The sequence below is a fragment of the Pinus tabuliformis genome, chromosome J, assembly GCF_031772625.1.
Source record: "Pinus tabuliformis cultivar Carrire ecotype Pingquan chromosome J, CPIR1, whole genome shotgun sequence".
Lineage (NCBI taxonomy): Eukaryota > Viridiplantae > Streptophyta > Pinopsida > Pinales > Pinaceae > Pinus > Pinus tabuliformis.
The window spans coordinates 1,510,917,597-1,510,934,154 of NC_142295.1; the positions used below are offsets into that span (position 1 = coordinate 1,510,917,597).

At 37.2% G+C, this 16,558-nt stretch overlaps 1 pseudogene; it reads right to left on the bottom strand.

Annotated features, from left to right (window-relative positions):
* Positions 1-3,946: 3,946 nt before the first annotated feature.
* Positions 3,947-16,558, bottom strand: part of LOC149233190 (alpha,alpha-trehalose-phosphate synthase [UDP-forming] 5-like) — a 36,110-nt pseudogene continuing 23,498 nt past the window's right edge.

A 16,558-nucleotide genomic window follows, 5' to 3' on the forward strand; every position in this document is an offset into this window, starting at 1 on the left:
GCGGAGGAGCAGGACGGTGAAGACACGATCAATTCCTCTCAAAACATTGAGCTTCTAGTCTTGATTGATTCTTGATCCACGAATATTGGTGAGACATCATGCACAATAAATTGTTTCGATCAACCTCCAGTCTTGGGCTGCAATCTCTCCCATGCTTTCGTATGTTGTGAAGAATTCCCAAGCACATCATATGATCTACTGTCATCTCATGTACACTCTAACTTAGATCTGGAATGTGCACCAGGCAAAACAAACATCCATATCGAAGCTTCCTCTGCACCTCACTTGTCTGTGTGTCCTATGATCTATCATTCATAACACATCAACATGTGTCAGATATACTTCGCGTTCTCTTGCTTCTTCATCTTATAATTTATCTCCTCGATTGACACAAGGAAATGAGGTTGTCTATGATGAGAATATTCTCAACACACATGATTCTTCCCACTTGTCATCATCTTGTGTGTTGCATGAAGACAACTCATCAAGTCAGCTTGCTGAAAATTTTGATGAAGCCTGTGACAGAGATGGTTGTCATCCTAAGAGAAGTTTTGAAATCAGTAACAACAACCATCCTTAAGCCATGCATGATCTGGTTCACATCTCAAAATGAAAATTTTCAATTCTGGAAAGTTCTGGGACATGCTAGGGAGTCGAGGCACTTCAACATCTGTTGATGGTTATGTCAGGACCTCACGACTCTAGTAAGCCCATCAAACCAAATCAGATCTCGTTTCTCATGCATAATCCATCTATCTGCATGGTTTCACTCGACGTGGATCCCTGTGTAAAGAATATTTACTATTCGGGGTGTGATATTTCAAAATTTCATATTTTCATTAATGATCGAATCCACAAGTCTATTATAGCATGTCCGTCTTCATGCACCTCTCTTACATCCAATTCGGGTTGGGAGTGTCTGTCCCTCATGCAATCATGGGACAACGAATTTGATCATCTCAAAGACTATCTTTATCCGGAATCATACTTATTGGATGTTCTCTCTCGTAATCAACTCCTTGGTATTTTTGAAAAAATTTCATGTCAAATCTGCCCACTCATCACACCAGTAACCTCCTTGTGTGATGACAAGTGCACAACCTATCACATGAATCAAGTTACTCTCATTTCACCACACCTCAACTGGTTTCACACATTCACAATGCTGCCATCCTTTCTACATTTCTATGATGACCATGATGTCTGCACACCTTTTCACCAGTTGCAAGTGGGTGTTCTATCATGTCTAGTGCACAACGAACTTTGCTCCCTCATTCAAAGTATTCACACGATTGTTCAAAAATTTTCTTTGTTCATGTCAAACTGGGAATCTGGCATCTCGATCGACTGGTCTGATTTTTCTTCTACCTTATGTGGCTATTATGCAGTTTATCATTTTTCCAATAGTACATCCAATGACAGTAGCTTCACGCACTATGATCTTCATAGTGTAACATATTTAGTCTTAGAATTTTGTCAAGAAAGTGAGGCACTTCGGCTTGCACTGATGGCTATGGAAGGCCCTCACTGTCTTGACATGACAGACGAGAATGACCAGATCTATCTATCCATATCAGATTCTCATCGTGATTCCCTCTCTCAAATTAGGAATCCATCTTCTCAAAGATCATGAATCTTTCAAAATAGCCATCACGAATTTTATGATCCAATCGTTGAATGGATGGAACAATCTTACTTGGTGAGTCGTGTTACAGGTAACAAGCTTCAGTCCTTCCTCGCACTCGCTATGAAACTTGGTGCAAAACAACAAACACTCACAAGAGGCCTCCGAGGTTTGTTGAAAAATGGTAGTCATGGAATAGGTAAGCATTTATGTTGGGTAGTTGTGACACATTCCTTCCCTCACAGGTGAGACCTTCTCTCTCGTGTGCAAGTTTGTTAAGTTTTTGCATTTTATTTTGCATATTGTTTTTTATCTATTTTAATTGCTTGTATCTTTGTGATTGTAGGTCAGGTACGCGTATGGTGGCTACACTGGAAATTTCATTTCATGTAAACCTGACTGTTTAACATAGGAGTAGGAGTAGTGTTTTCTTTCTCGCTTGTCTTTGCTTTTTGGTCTGCATGTTTGTTTGCTTTCTGACTTGGTTTAGTTTGCTTTCATGTTTTCTTTGCTTACTTGTTGTTGTGTTGGATTTTCTTACTATTTTTGTTTCATTTTGTTTTGTTTGATTGATACCTTACTATTTTTGTTTTCCGGAAATAAGTGTTGCCATCTACTGAGTTTTGGCTTTCGAATAAGTATGTGGCTGAGATATGAAGAGACTTGTGACACTGTAGCACATGGCCAGTATTGTGTCCATCTTATTTGTGCTTGGTTATAACCTTTAGCTGATGAAGTCTTGACAAAAAATACGAGCCGTCTGCAAAGGGAGTTTTGGTCCAACCATGAACCTGTGTCCACATTTGGAAGCCTCATGCCTGTACTCAACGTTATGGTCTGTGTGTTCAAGCTCATCCAAATAGTAGAAATGGAGAAGGGGAAATCTAAATGAGAAAGCTTATGTCAGAGGTCTTACATGCTTCTTTGAAGGTTCTTCTCTCAATAAGTCAAGGTCCCTCTTCTGCCCCAAAAAATAAATAAGTGCCTATGCACAGTCCTCTTGAAAAAATACAAAGGCGAAAGAAGATAAAGGCTTCCTGCGCAGAGAGGTGAAGCATGCAACTCCACTAGGGTACTGACTAGGCTCATTGGTAGTGGAGAAACTTGTGTGTTCCAACGTGACTCCACGGGGGTACTGTCTAGGCCTACTGGCAATGCAGCAACGCAAGAGATGAAAACTTATACTCTGAAAATCTTCAACTTGCGAGCTAAACTACCCTTCTCGATTTCAAAACACTGTGATGAATCTGAATTTTTGTTGTCTTTAACTGAGTTGGCAAAAGGTGAACCATGTTTGTTCGTCAGGTAAGTGGGGAAGCCAAAGTAACCCACACAATGATTTAATACTCCTTGAAAGACCAAGGCCCTGTGCTGTTAATGAACCAAAACAAAGAAGTTGGAGTTCTACCAGTGTGTCGCCAAGTGTTGTAGCAGCTGCAACACCCTACAAAATTTTGGCCCACATCCAATTTCGAAGCCTCCTTTGAGAGTTTAACTTGATGTTTACACACACTCAGGTTCACCCCGTGAGCTCATGTGAGTCTTTGCGCCCACCTTGCTTGATCGTTCAGCAGACAACCTTTGCATGTTGGTAACAATGTCACACTTGCGACCATGGTCTAGTCATTCACAAGGTCTCCGCTTCATGTGTACATGTTTTTCTCACTATGTAAACATATTTTGTGCTCACACATAGAGTCATATACATTGTCACACAAGCTTCATCGCAGTCGTCCAACGATCAATCACAAGTTTCGTGCTTATCGACTTACACCGTCGGTCGATCATGTTGAGCATGTATGTTTGGATGGTTTGATTCGTCTCGTCATCAAGTCATGTAAGTGTGTGTTTGCAAGATCGTGTACACATCTTTTTTCTCTCTCACACGCTTAGTCATTTTGCTAAAGTTCTGAAGACCAGATTCCCCTCTAATAGACATATCTTCACCTCGCCATCGACTCAATTTATTGTCACCTAGAACAACACAAGAAGCACCAAGCAAGCCATTTCAAGCTGCTCTGCCTGCAAGCTGATCAATCAACCCTCCTGCTAGTTAACTAGAGAGTTTGACCCGGCATTCACCCTGGGACTGACTCTCCTAAAAAATTGCGCAAAGGCTGCAGACCTTTCCCGGTTCACTAACTGAGAAAATTGCGCAGACAGACCAGATAGACACCTACTTCTCATCCCTATCTCCCTCAGAAAATTGCACAATTTTTCCAATCAGCCAGCCGACGCTTCACCTAGAAAATTGTGTAGATTTCATGAGCAAGCCCTTTGCTGCCCAACAGTTTGCTCAACCTAGAAACTGCGTAGAGGTGATCAGCTGGCTAGCCTCCCAGCATCAATGCAATTTTTCCCACCAACAACTAATTGCCAGTTCCCTCCAAGAATTGCGCAGTTTATGCTGCCAAGCTCCCAGTAGCTAACTGCTAGTTCCCTCCAGGAATTACACAGTTTTTGCCGCGAAGCTCCCAGTTCCCTCTGGGAATTGTGTAGTTTTTGCTTCCAAGGTCCCAGCAGCCAGCTTCCAGTTCCCTCCAGGAATTGCACAGTTTTGGCTTCCAGGCTCCCGCTGCTCGCTCCTTCCAAATATTGCATAGATTTTGTTTGCTCAGCCTTCCCGCAACCCAAATAGCTCCTCCCAAAAATTGCACAGATTTGTTCTCCAGCTGAACCATACCCCGCATACAGTCATTGTCAATCTTGATTGCCCATCACCATCTCCCAGTGACTTCTACGCAATTTTCAACAACAGTGCCCAGAGCCTCCATCCCAGCTCGAAGCTTGCCTTGCGTAGTTTCGTAACCCTCTCTTCTCTCCCGGTCGTCTGCATCCGAAATGATCATGCATCATGGTAGACTAGGAGGTTTATGGATTTGATATCATCCCATCATGAGTGACTGCAGATGAATGATGGCATGAATAAAGGGAGTACATGTAGAAGGACATGTTCACGAACAAAAGAACAAAAGATTATTGCAAAGAGATGTGCTCTCGAATGGATGTTCATGCAAATATGTGTTCGTAGACAGATGGAAGCACGAATGTGGAAAGATGTGTTCGCAGACGGACGGATGGATGAACATGTACTTTTCACGAATGGACGAACTTGTGAAGCATCCCAAGAAACAAGCAAGGAGAAACATGCAAATGAAACATCAAGCGAACCCAACAACCATCAAAGACTCCGTGCACCTTTCCATGCGGAGGTGAAGCTATGACACATGATGAGGAAAACCATCACCCAACAACACTACAACTCAAAATGCACACAAGCAACAATACGAATGTACCAACACTGCCATGTCGACTCTTGTCATGAGTCATGTCGTCCACATCTCTACTGTGGGCCATGCTGTCAATCAATGTAATGTAACGTGGAAGTCCAAGAGACCCACTTGTCATGTAAATTTGAAAGGTCATTGAAGTCAAACAGTCATGAGGGAAGTCGAACAACCACAAGGGTCAGTCTCACCCTTGGCTAAAATACCCTCTCATTTGTACATGCAATGGATTTTCACCTTGACTCCTTCCACATAGCCTTGAGAGTCTATAATTTTTTATTTTAGGAGTAAGTAGTGGCTCCAACGCCCCACCCATGCGGTTAGTGATGTATGGTGTATCGATGTGTCTTGGAACTTTCGCTTAATTCAGAAGCTTGCTAATAGGCCAACACGTTTTCACACATGTGTTGTAACTGTTTGTAAGATTCGTCTTGAACACTTGTAATACATGTTGTTTTAACCTGTGTTTAAAACTTGGATTCATTCAACTATTCTAATACATATATATTATTGAAAATGTGTTGTATAAGTTGTTAACATTGTCCTACCCATGTTAGTTACCTCCGAGACATTAATCAAAACCTTTCATGTAAACTCACTATAACGACCGTCACGTTCGCATAGATTTTCCGTTGAGTGTTGTACATGTTGTCTTCCCTTGTTTGTTGTGGCTATCGCATCCATGTGGATTCCTCCTCCAGAAGCTACACACGTCCTTTTGTGTTGTGTGTTTCTAATAGAGTTGGGTTTCCTCCCATCCAACTCAGGACACACTCCCACCCTCTCTCTCTACGGTGAAATCACATTGACATAAGTAACATTATCAATCACCAGGAACGCGAACCTCGCTACTCAAAGACAAAGCATACCACTCTCACGTGCTGACAAGTAAGAGCTAAGGAATATCTTTAAGATAATGGAAATTAGGCCATCATACGGGATGGGAATCCTACACCAAATGGTGTGAGGTCTAGTTGGGACTTCATACCGGGGAGATCCCTTGATGTTGGTGGGTCCAGCACCGTCAAAAACTTCTTAACTCATTTTATTATAGCTTATATCTTGTAGCATTCTATTTTACTAAAGTAGATTCCATGTAACAACATTTCTATTTTGACATAATTATTAATACTAGGAAAATTTTGAGAAGTCAAAATTTGCAAATGATATCTCCCCATGATGAGTTAACTGCAAACATGGTTTAGGTTTGTGAGGTTAACTAGTATTGATTATTGTATCTTCACACTAGGGGGTTGAATGTAAATTCTACATTGTAACATAGCATTTTGGAGTCTTCCTTTCTTTTTATTTGGTATTTATTTATTTTTGTTTTAAAGTATTATCAAAACATTGAGAAAATAATTCAAAGGATGTTCCTTAAAGAGCATTTGTTTGAATCTCATATGACCTTAGGGGTCTATCTTAATTACAAACTAGATGCAAGAAGAATGTAAATCACTTTCATTGCATTATAAACTCAATTCTTTATCATTTAAAATATATTTGTTTGAATAGCATATGACCTTTGGTATCTCTCTTATTTATAAACTAGATGCAAGAAGAAAGTAAATCACTTTCATTGCATTAGAAACTCAACTATTTGTCAGTTAAAATATATTTATACAGTATAATTTAGGCCATTTTCCAAGTCAAAACTTAGACTTCTCATTTCATTAGATAACTCATATGAATTAAACTAGCATTTGCACCAGATGTTGCAAAGGAAATGACGTAAGGCATAAATTGAAGAGAAATGGTGACATAGGAATAGGAAAATTTAAATAAGATGTAGAGATGTAACATAAATGAAATTCTATGGTTGACCATGGTTAACCATGAATAATACTGGTAGTATGCATACCCTGACAAATAATTTTAATTACAACTCTGGTAATGGTTTGATGATTAAGATGCAATCTTATGTTCATTGAAAATTATTTTCAAATCGATAGCATCCAACTTTTTAAATGAAACTGATCAATTAAGATTTGCAATTTTAGGAATTATCCTTTGTCAAATTTTTATAATATATATTTGATCTAAAACACTATTAACACTAATTCCAAGAAAACGGAAAAACCAGATAATTAACCCAATTACTCTATTATGCAAATAAGTGTTTTTCACTAGTAATTATGATTGAAGTTTGATCATGGATTAATGATTTGGGGCGGGCCAACGTTCATTGAAAGTTATTTAAATCAACTGACTTTGTATAAATCAATTCAACAACAGTCTGGAAAAATTTTACAACATTCAAATTATTTTAAACTTTACAATTTTATGTATATCAAATTTCTAAAAATAAATAATTATTTTATCTATAGTATAATTTTTGGGGGAAAGAATTTCAAAATAATTAACTCAATTATTCTACTACATTTTAACTAAATTCTACACTTCTCTAATACATATAAAAAACATTGCCCAAAATATATAATATTTTATTGAGAATTTTGCCAAAATAGTGTACATATTTATGTAAATAAAAATGATTAAAAAGATATCAATTATGAATTAAATTATTTATATTTATATGCAATCTTGACTTCTCTTATTGATCAGTAAATTTGAGAGCTTTATATCACAGTGAACAATTTTGTTCTGGTGCAAGTAATGCAAGCCCTTAAGCACCTGCTTGGCAACCTCAGCGAAATAGTGTTTTGGGATTTTTGAATGGCCAATGGCCAGAATTATCTTGATTAGTCATCTAATCCAATCTAGCACAAAATTAACACCCATGTCATCCATCAACATCATGAATTGGTTAAATTTGCAGGTATGGATCCTCCCATATTCTGTTATTTCATGACCCTTCACAGTTTAAAAAATTGATAGCTTCTGCAAGCTATAATCTTAGCAGCCAATCAAATTTGAAATGAATTAATACAATCAAATAGAATATGCAGCCCACATTCTGTCCAAATACGATTTGCACGCTCTTGATTCATAACCAAAATAACTTTGTAGGTCCAAAGGAGGCTCTTTGAAAATGCTTCGATTGACTTTGTAAGAGTGTTGATATTCATTTGTTATTGTATTAAAAATGGTTGATTCAAACATGTGAATCCTCACTTTGGGGGTCATCATGTCTCTTACATATGCAAATGAAAATTGATCTTGAGGATTGAAGATTTCTAATTCATTGAATAACAGGCAATGATAGAGAATTATATATTACAAAGCAATGGAACACATAAAATACATTGCATAAATATAAACATAGAAAACACATAAAACAAGAGAGACATAGATATATGTGGTTCACCCAATTTGGGCTACGTCCATGGAGAAACAACAGTCCTTCCTTTTATATTATCCATCAAATTGAAGAGATACAACCTACAACAGATCCATTGTAATTCCCTCTTCGCTCTCACACAATCTCCTCTCTCTTTCTCCCTCAGAATAAAAATATACATAGATGCAATACAATTCCCTCATATATAGCGAGGGGTTGCCTTCTAGGGAAAAAAAACCCTAAATTAAACATAACTTCTACCCTCAGATATTCGCCTAATGAACGGACCAGATTAACTATGAAATTACAACATTTTGCAAGGAAATTTTACATCTTTTTTTAGCTTCAGGGGGCTCCTAAATATCACCCTCCCTGGACCCCCTTTGTAGTGCAAATATTACGGGTGGCATTGCCGCCACATTGCGAATTGGGGTCCAATGCTGATACCTCTGAATAAAGAAGATAATCAAGCTCCACACCCAACAGGAAAGAAAATACGTTTGTTGTAAGGGGGTTCTTTCTCAATATCAGTGTAGTATCAGACACATTTGTAATGCCAACAACAATAAACAAAATCAAAAAATCAGTTAAAGAGAGAACCAACCTAAAACCAAATCTCAGATGCTATCACACTAAAACTTCACCATAATTGAGCAAAGTTGAGTTCTCATACCACTATTGTAGGGAATCTTTTCAGAGCTCCAAGGTTGCAAGCCATTGGCGCAATAACTGTCCATTTGATATCTCACAACTTATTTTCTCCACTTTCTCCATATGACTATAAAAATGGTTTCCACCATGGTATGAGTATTGTAAGGATGCTTTGAGACAACAATATCAACATTGTGAGTTATAAGGAGATTTTCCAAAATTAATAAAGGATCAAAAACAAGCTGTAGCTTGGCATCCATCCAAATGCTGTAAAAACAGTTTGGGAAAAGCCTGCGGGGAAGATACTTCGGTATGAGGCTATTCATTACAGATTACTTGTATGACAACTCCCTGACCAAAACAATGTACCAAATTCCAATTCTATGAGACTCATTGGGCTTGATCTGGTATCTGGCAAGAACTGTGAGAGTTGCATTGTCCATAAACATGAAGAAACAAATTTTTTTTGCTGTGATTTTCCTAACATTCTTGGGTTGCTTAATCTTGTCATAGGCTCCAAATATAGATGAAATTACCACAACCCCCTTGCACTGTTCCATGGCCTTCCTGTCTTATTTAGACACAAGGAACCCTGGGTACGGTAATTGGAAAAACCACAAGGCAAATCAGTCCCTTCAAAATAATTGAAATACCTTTTTCTTTCCTTCACATCTAGATTTCCACCGAAGGTCACTAGACGTGCTGCTGAATTAGGGTTTTTAGGTCCTTTCATGTACTGTAGCCGATATTTATCAATTAACTCTTCTTTCTGAATTTGATGAACAATAACCGAGACTGGCATCAACAACGAAACATATTTTTAGCCTGATTACTTTTATAGACATGCATGCCATAAGGTGATGTTTCTTGATAGATCTCTCAAATTGTTAAATATGAGGATCTCTGATTACCTGAAAAATGAGACTATAAGTGGCAAGACCGATTTTCCATGGCTATATATTTCTTAAGAAAATACTTCTCTGCTCCATAATCTGATGGTATTCAAAGTCCGGCCATGCAACTTCTGACTCAAGCTTAATTTTAACATCTTGATGAGAGTCTTGAAAGAAATCCAAGGGAACTGTTCAACGAATAGTTGGCGTGATGAGCATATCAATTATTAGAGTTTGAATTGATTGAAGTGGGAGGTGAAGAGTTATATAAAAATGATCCATTGGAATTATCAATGAAAGATTTATGGTGGAGAAGATTTGAGAAGAGCAGGAGGATAAGGAATGGAACAAGAATTACAGAAGAAATGGATGATAGTATAAACAATTTGGGTTTCATTTTCAAAGAATAGAAACTCAACCTAGATGAGTGTGTGGGTATAAGTACGTTCCCACAAGTGACAGTGTTAAGTTCTTGGGAGAAGAAATATTTTCCACAGAGTCGATATTGAGAGTGTTTGAGATCTCTTTTTTCCAGAGAGATTTCTTTCATATAATCAAATTAGGCTAGTGTTAAGTGCCTAGTTGTAAAATTGGTATTCATATAGAAGGAGCTCAGGATTGGTTCCAGAATGAGATTTATCTCATATAATCATATTAGGCTAGTGTTAAGTGCCTAGTTGTAAAATTGGTATTCATATAGGAGCCCACCTACTCCACATAAAGTGCTTCTTACTTCAAATTTGTAGTTGACAGCATAGGCTGTCCAAAGGATGCCCACAACATTTTCAAGACCCCACATTCTTGGAATATCTTTCCATACAAAATGGAAAAATTCACAGGGATGATGAGCACAACCAAGTTGTCCAACTGGGCAGAGGATTCTAAATGTGTACACTTAATTTTAGATAAGATAAGTGCCAATTTGAATACTAATACAGGTTAAATTAATTTGAAAAATAAAAGATAAAGTATTAGATTAATTTACTAGGTTTAAATTTAAATTAATTCAATATGTTTAAGCATTTTTATTGGTATGGAACATAAATTATGTGTAAAATTGTTGTTAAAATTTTATTTGATATGGATATTTGAATTTAACTATATAGTTGAGTTTGTGTTTTATCTCAATTCTTTTATTTTTTTGTCAAATTTTTGAAAGTTGTTTGACGTGATTCTAAGGACGACATTCTCTAGAAATTTAAACACTAACATTTTAGAGACCTTATTCACTGCTATTATGCATCTCTATGAGTATGTACTTGGTCACCTCCCCATAGCACATGGATTGGAAGATTTTATAAGGAGCACCATTGAGATGACATAGGGGTATCCTCTCTTACCCACCGACCAACCCACATACACACATATTGATGAGATGAAACCCTTCATGCAAAAGCATATCTAGCTCAAGGATGGTTGTCTCCTTTTCCATGCCTTGATCTCCATCATCCTCTTTATATATGATGTGGTCCTCTTGGAAACCAAGAAAATTTGACACCTTATCAAGATTTTGTAACCTTTGATAATTAACAATCAACCTTGGAGAAACGAAGGTTATGATCTTCAAGAAGTTGAAGATTACCTATTTTATTAGCATTTCACTTTTTCAAGATGTGAATCATATATACCTCTTATACAGAATGAAGAAGCAGTAACATCAAAGGTCTTTAGAGTTTTACACATGTAGTGCCCTTTACCCAACAATATCTTTAAATGAGGTTAAACTAATATAGAGCCATGTGTAACTACTTTTGAAGCCATGTGTAACTGCTTTTGATTCATCACTGGTGTTTATAAACTTCATCTATGTATTGGATTGATACAAATACCCATTAACATGTAGAATAGATTTGAATCCTGTTTTTTACATCCAACATCTAAGATTTTACTAATTCGTCATTCTTTTGATCCATAAGTGAGTGGCTATAAACCTTAACTTTGCATTGAGTGATACAGATACCCAGTAACATGTTGAAGATATTTAAATCTTATAACTTTTACACCTAAAAACAAAGAATTTGCCAATTGGTCATGGATCATCCCTCATACTTATCTAAAACGACTCCATATACTTCTTAGATTCAATGAATATGGCCAAACTCAATGGATCATCACCACCTAAGCTATCTAATGTATCTAACTACTGTTGTTTAAATTCACTCAATGCACCATCTAGATTCAATTTGTATTATCAAAATTGGCATCCATCTATTCACTCAATCATCTAAATTCACTAAATGGATTCAATGGGCAGCAACAAAATTGGCATCTATCTATTTACTCAAAGCATTGTTTAGATTCAATGAGAACACTAAAATTAGATGTATCATCCTGACTAAGGCTGCAAAATGTACCTAATTTCTGTTGATACAACAACAAAAAACTCAAAAACCAGAGGAACTGCATTGCAGAAGACAATAGAAATTGTATATTATTACCCATCAGGATCGAACCTTTCAGGACTCATATAAGCACAAGTGCCCATGAAGGAATTGCACTGGGCAAAAGTGTGAGCCAACACAGTTCTAACCCTGAAACCGACAATCTTGACTTCTCTTATTGATCAGTAAATTGGAGGGCTTTATATCATGGTGAACATTTTTGATCTAGTGCACGTAATGCAAGCCCTTGAGCACCTGCCTAACAACCTCAGCCAAATAATTTTCTGGGATTTTTGAATGGCCAATGCCCAGAATTATCTTGATCCCTAGAGCTGCAAGTAAAGAAATACCAAGTGCTTAATGCAAGCTACCATGCAACCTCCTGCTTCTGAAGAACCAAGGTTTTCTCTAGAACTGTAGAGAAAGAAATCTCAGATGTTATCACACTAAAACTTCACCATAATTGAGAAAAGCTGAGTTCTCATACCACTACTATAGGGAAGCTTTTCAGAGCTCCAAGGTTGCAAGCCATCGACACAGTAACTGTCCATTTGATATCTCACAGCTTCTTTGCTCCACTTTCTCCATCTGACTGTAAAAATGGCTTCCTCCATGGTATGAGTATTGTAAGGATGCTTTGAGACAACAATATCAACATTGTGAGTTATAAGGAGATTTTCCAAAATTAACAAAGGATCAACAACAAGTTGTAGCTTGGCATCCATCCAAATGTTGTAAACACAGTTTGGGAAAAGCCTGTGGGGAAGATACTTGGGTATGAGGCCATTCATTACAGATTCCTTGTATGGAAACTCCCTGACCAAAACAATGTGCCAAATTCCAATTCTATGAGACTCATTGGGCTTGATCTGGTATCTGGCAAGAACTGTGAGAGTTGCATTGTCCATAAACATGAAGAAACAAACATTTTCTGTTGTGATTTTCCTAACATTCTTGGGTTGCTTAATCTTGTCATAGGCTCCAAATATAGTTGAAATTACCACAACCCCCTTGCATTGTTCCATGGTCGTCCTATCTTCTTTAGACACAAGGAACCCTGGGGTATGGTAATTGGCAAAACCACAAGGCAAATCAGTCCCTTCAGAATAATTGAAATAACTTTTCCTTTCCTTCACATCCAGATTTCCACCGAAGGTCGCTGTACATGTTGTTGAATTAGGGTTTTTAGGTCCTTTCATGTACTGTAGCCGAGATTTATCAATTAACTCTTCTTTTTGAATCTAATGAACAATAGCTGATATTTCCATCAACAATGAAACATTGTTTTAGCCTGATTACTTTTACACACATGCATGCCATAAGGTAATGTTTCTTGATAGATCTCTCAAATTGTTAAATATGAGGATCTATGATTACTTGAAAACTGAGAATATAAGTGGCAATATTGATTCATCGTGGCTATAGCTTTCCTAAGAAAATACTTCTCCGCTCCATAATCTGAAGGGTATTCAAAGTCTGGCCATGCAACTTCTGACTCGGGCTTAATTTTAACATCCTGATCAGAGTCTTGGAATAAATCCAAGGAAATTGTTTAGCAAGCAGTTGGTGTGATGAGCATATGAATTATTAGAGTATGAATCAAATGAAGTGGGAGGTGAAGAGTTATATAAAAATGATCCATTGGAATTAGCAATGAAATATTTATGGTGGAGAAGATTTGAGAAGAGCAGGATGATAAGGAATGGAACAAGAATTACAGAAGAAATGGATGATAGTATAAACAATTTGGGTTTCATTTTCAGAGCATAGCAACTCAGCCTAGATGAGTGTGTGGGTATAAGTATGTTCCTACAAGCGACAATGTTAAGTTGTTGGGAGAAGAAATATTTGCCACAGATAATGCAAGCCCTTGAGCACCTGCCTAGCAACCTCAGCCAAATAGTGTTTTGGGATTTTTGAATGGCCAATGGCCAAAATTATCTTGATCCCTAGAGCTACAGGTCAAGAAAGAAAAAGTGCTCAATGCAAGCTACCATGACACCTCCTACTTCTGAAGAACCAAGGTTTTCTCTAGAGCTGTAGGTAAAGAAAGACCAATTGCTCAATGCAAGCTACCATGGCACCTCCTGATTCTGAAGAACCAACGTTTCCTCTAGAGCTACAAGTAAAGAAAGACCAAGTGCTCAATGCAAGCTAGCATGGCACCTCCTACTTCTAAAGAACCAAAGTTTCCTTTGGGAGGCACCGTGAAGTTTCAAAACTTCAAAATCAAGGCTAGAAAAATATACGAGGGTAATTGGATGCTCCTCATGGTCTGCTTATTTCATAGAATGGAATACATTTTTTATTAGTCTTCAGTGTACTTGTAAAACTGGCATTCAAAAACATGCATGCCCTATGGAAACAACATGGTTTTACACCCACCATAATTTTAAGAAAATAGTCCATACAACAAAAGTTACTATACTACCAGACATAAATAACCCTCATTTAACACACAATTCCTTATTATTTAGCAACATAAAGGATCGTCAAAACAAGAAAATGAGTCAATCATCATACTACTAGACAACCCTCAAATAACACACAATTCCTTATTATTCAGCAACAGAGAGGATCATCAAAGCAAGAACATGACTCAATCATCAGATTATAGGTAAAAAGAAGATAAAACATATTTCAATTTTCTTTTGGGTTTTAGCCAGCAAAGCTCAAGGTTAATTCAACTGATCTCGGTTCCAATGAACTAGGGAACTCTCCAAAACACTGCCCTAAGGGAGGGTGAACCATATATACCTCTTATACCTTTTACCCAACAATATCTTTAAATGAGGTTAAACTAATATAGAGCCATGTGTAACTACTTTTGATCCATCAGTGGTGTTTATAAACTTCATCTATGTATTGGATTGATACAAACACCCATTAACATGTAGAATATATTTGAATCTTGTTTTTTACATCCAACAACTGAGATTTTACTAATTCGTCATGCTTTTGATCCATAAGTGAGTGGCTATAAACCTTAACTCTGCATTGAGTGATATAGATATCGAGTAACATGTTGAAGAGATTTAAATCTTATAATTTTTACACCTAAAAACAAAGAATTTTCTAATTGGTCATGGATCATCCCTCGTACTTATCTAAAACGACTTCATATACTTATTAGATTCAATGAATATGGCCAAACTCAATGGATCATCACCACCTAGGCTATCTAATGTATCTAACTACTGTTTTTTAAATTCACTCAATGCACCATCTAGATTCAATTTGTATTACCAAAATTGGCATCCATATATTCACTCAATCATTTGAATTCACCGAATGGATTCAATGGGCAGCAGCAAAATTGGCATCTATCTATTTACTCAATGCATCGTTTATATTCAATGAGAACACTAAAATTAGATGTATCATCCCAACTAAGGCTGCAAAATGTACCTAATTTCTGTTGATACAACAACAAAAAACTAAAAAACCAGAGGAATTGCATTGCAGAAGACAATAGAAATTGTATATTAATACCCATCAGGATCAAACCTTTTAGGACTCATATAAGCACAAGTGCCCATGAAGGAACTTCACTGGGCCAAAGTGTGATCCAACACAATTATGACACCAAAATAGGTATCTCTTATTGATCAGTAAATTGGATGGCTTTATATCACAGTGAACAATTTTGTTCTGGTGCAGGTAATGCAAGCCCTTGAGCACCTGCCTGGAAACCTCAGCGAAATAGTGTTCTAGTATTTTTGAATGGCCAATGCCCAGAATTATCTTGATCCCTAGAGCTGCAGGTAAAGAAAGACCAAGTGCTCAATGCAAGCTACCATGGCACCTCCTGCTTTTGAAGAACCAAGATTTTCTCTGGAGCTGCAGGTAAAGAAAGACCAAGTGCTCAATGCAAGCTACCATGGCACCTCCTGATTATGAAGAACCAATATTTCCTCTAGAGCTATAGGTAGAGAAAGACCAAGTGCTCAATGCAAGCTACCATGGCACCTCCTGCTTCTGAAGAACCAAGGTTTCCTCTGGGAGGCACCATGAAGTTTCAAAACTTCAAAATCAAGGCTAGACAAATATATGAGGGTAATTGGATGCCCCTCATGGTCTGCTTATTGTAGAGAATGGAATACATTGTTTATTAGTCTTCATTGTACTTGTAAAACTGGCATTTCAAAACATGCATGCCCTGAGGAAACAACACGCTTTTACACCCACCATAATTTTAAGAGAACAATCCATACAACAAAAGTTACTATACTACTAGACATAAATAACCCTCATTTAACACACGATTCCTTACTATTTAGCAACACAAAGGATCATCAAAACAAGAAAATGAGTCAATCATCATACTAACAGACAACCCTCAAATAACACACAAAATCATCAGACATTCGTTGTTGAGTATCAAAACAAATCTAATGAACTCAATGTTGATAAAACTCAGATTTCCTTTATAGTAAAAATCAATCAGCTACAGAAAGGAATTTTTGTTCCTCTGAATTTTG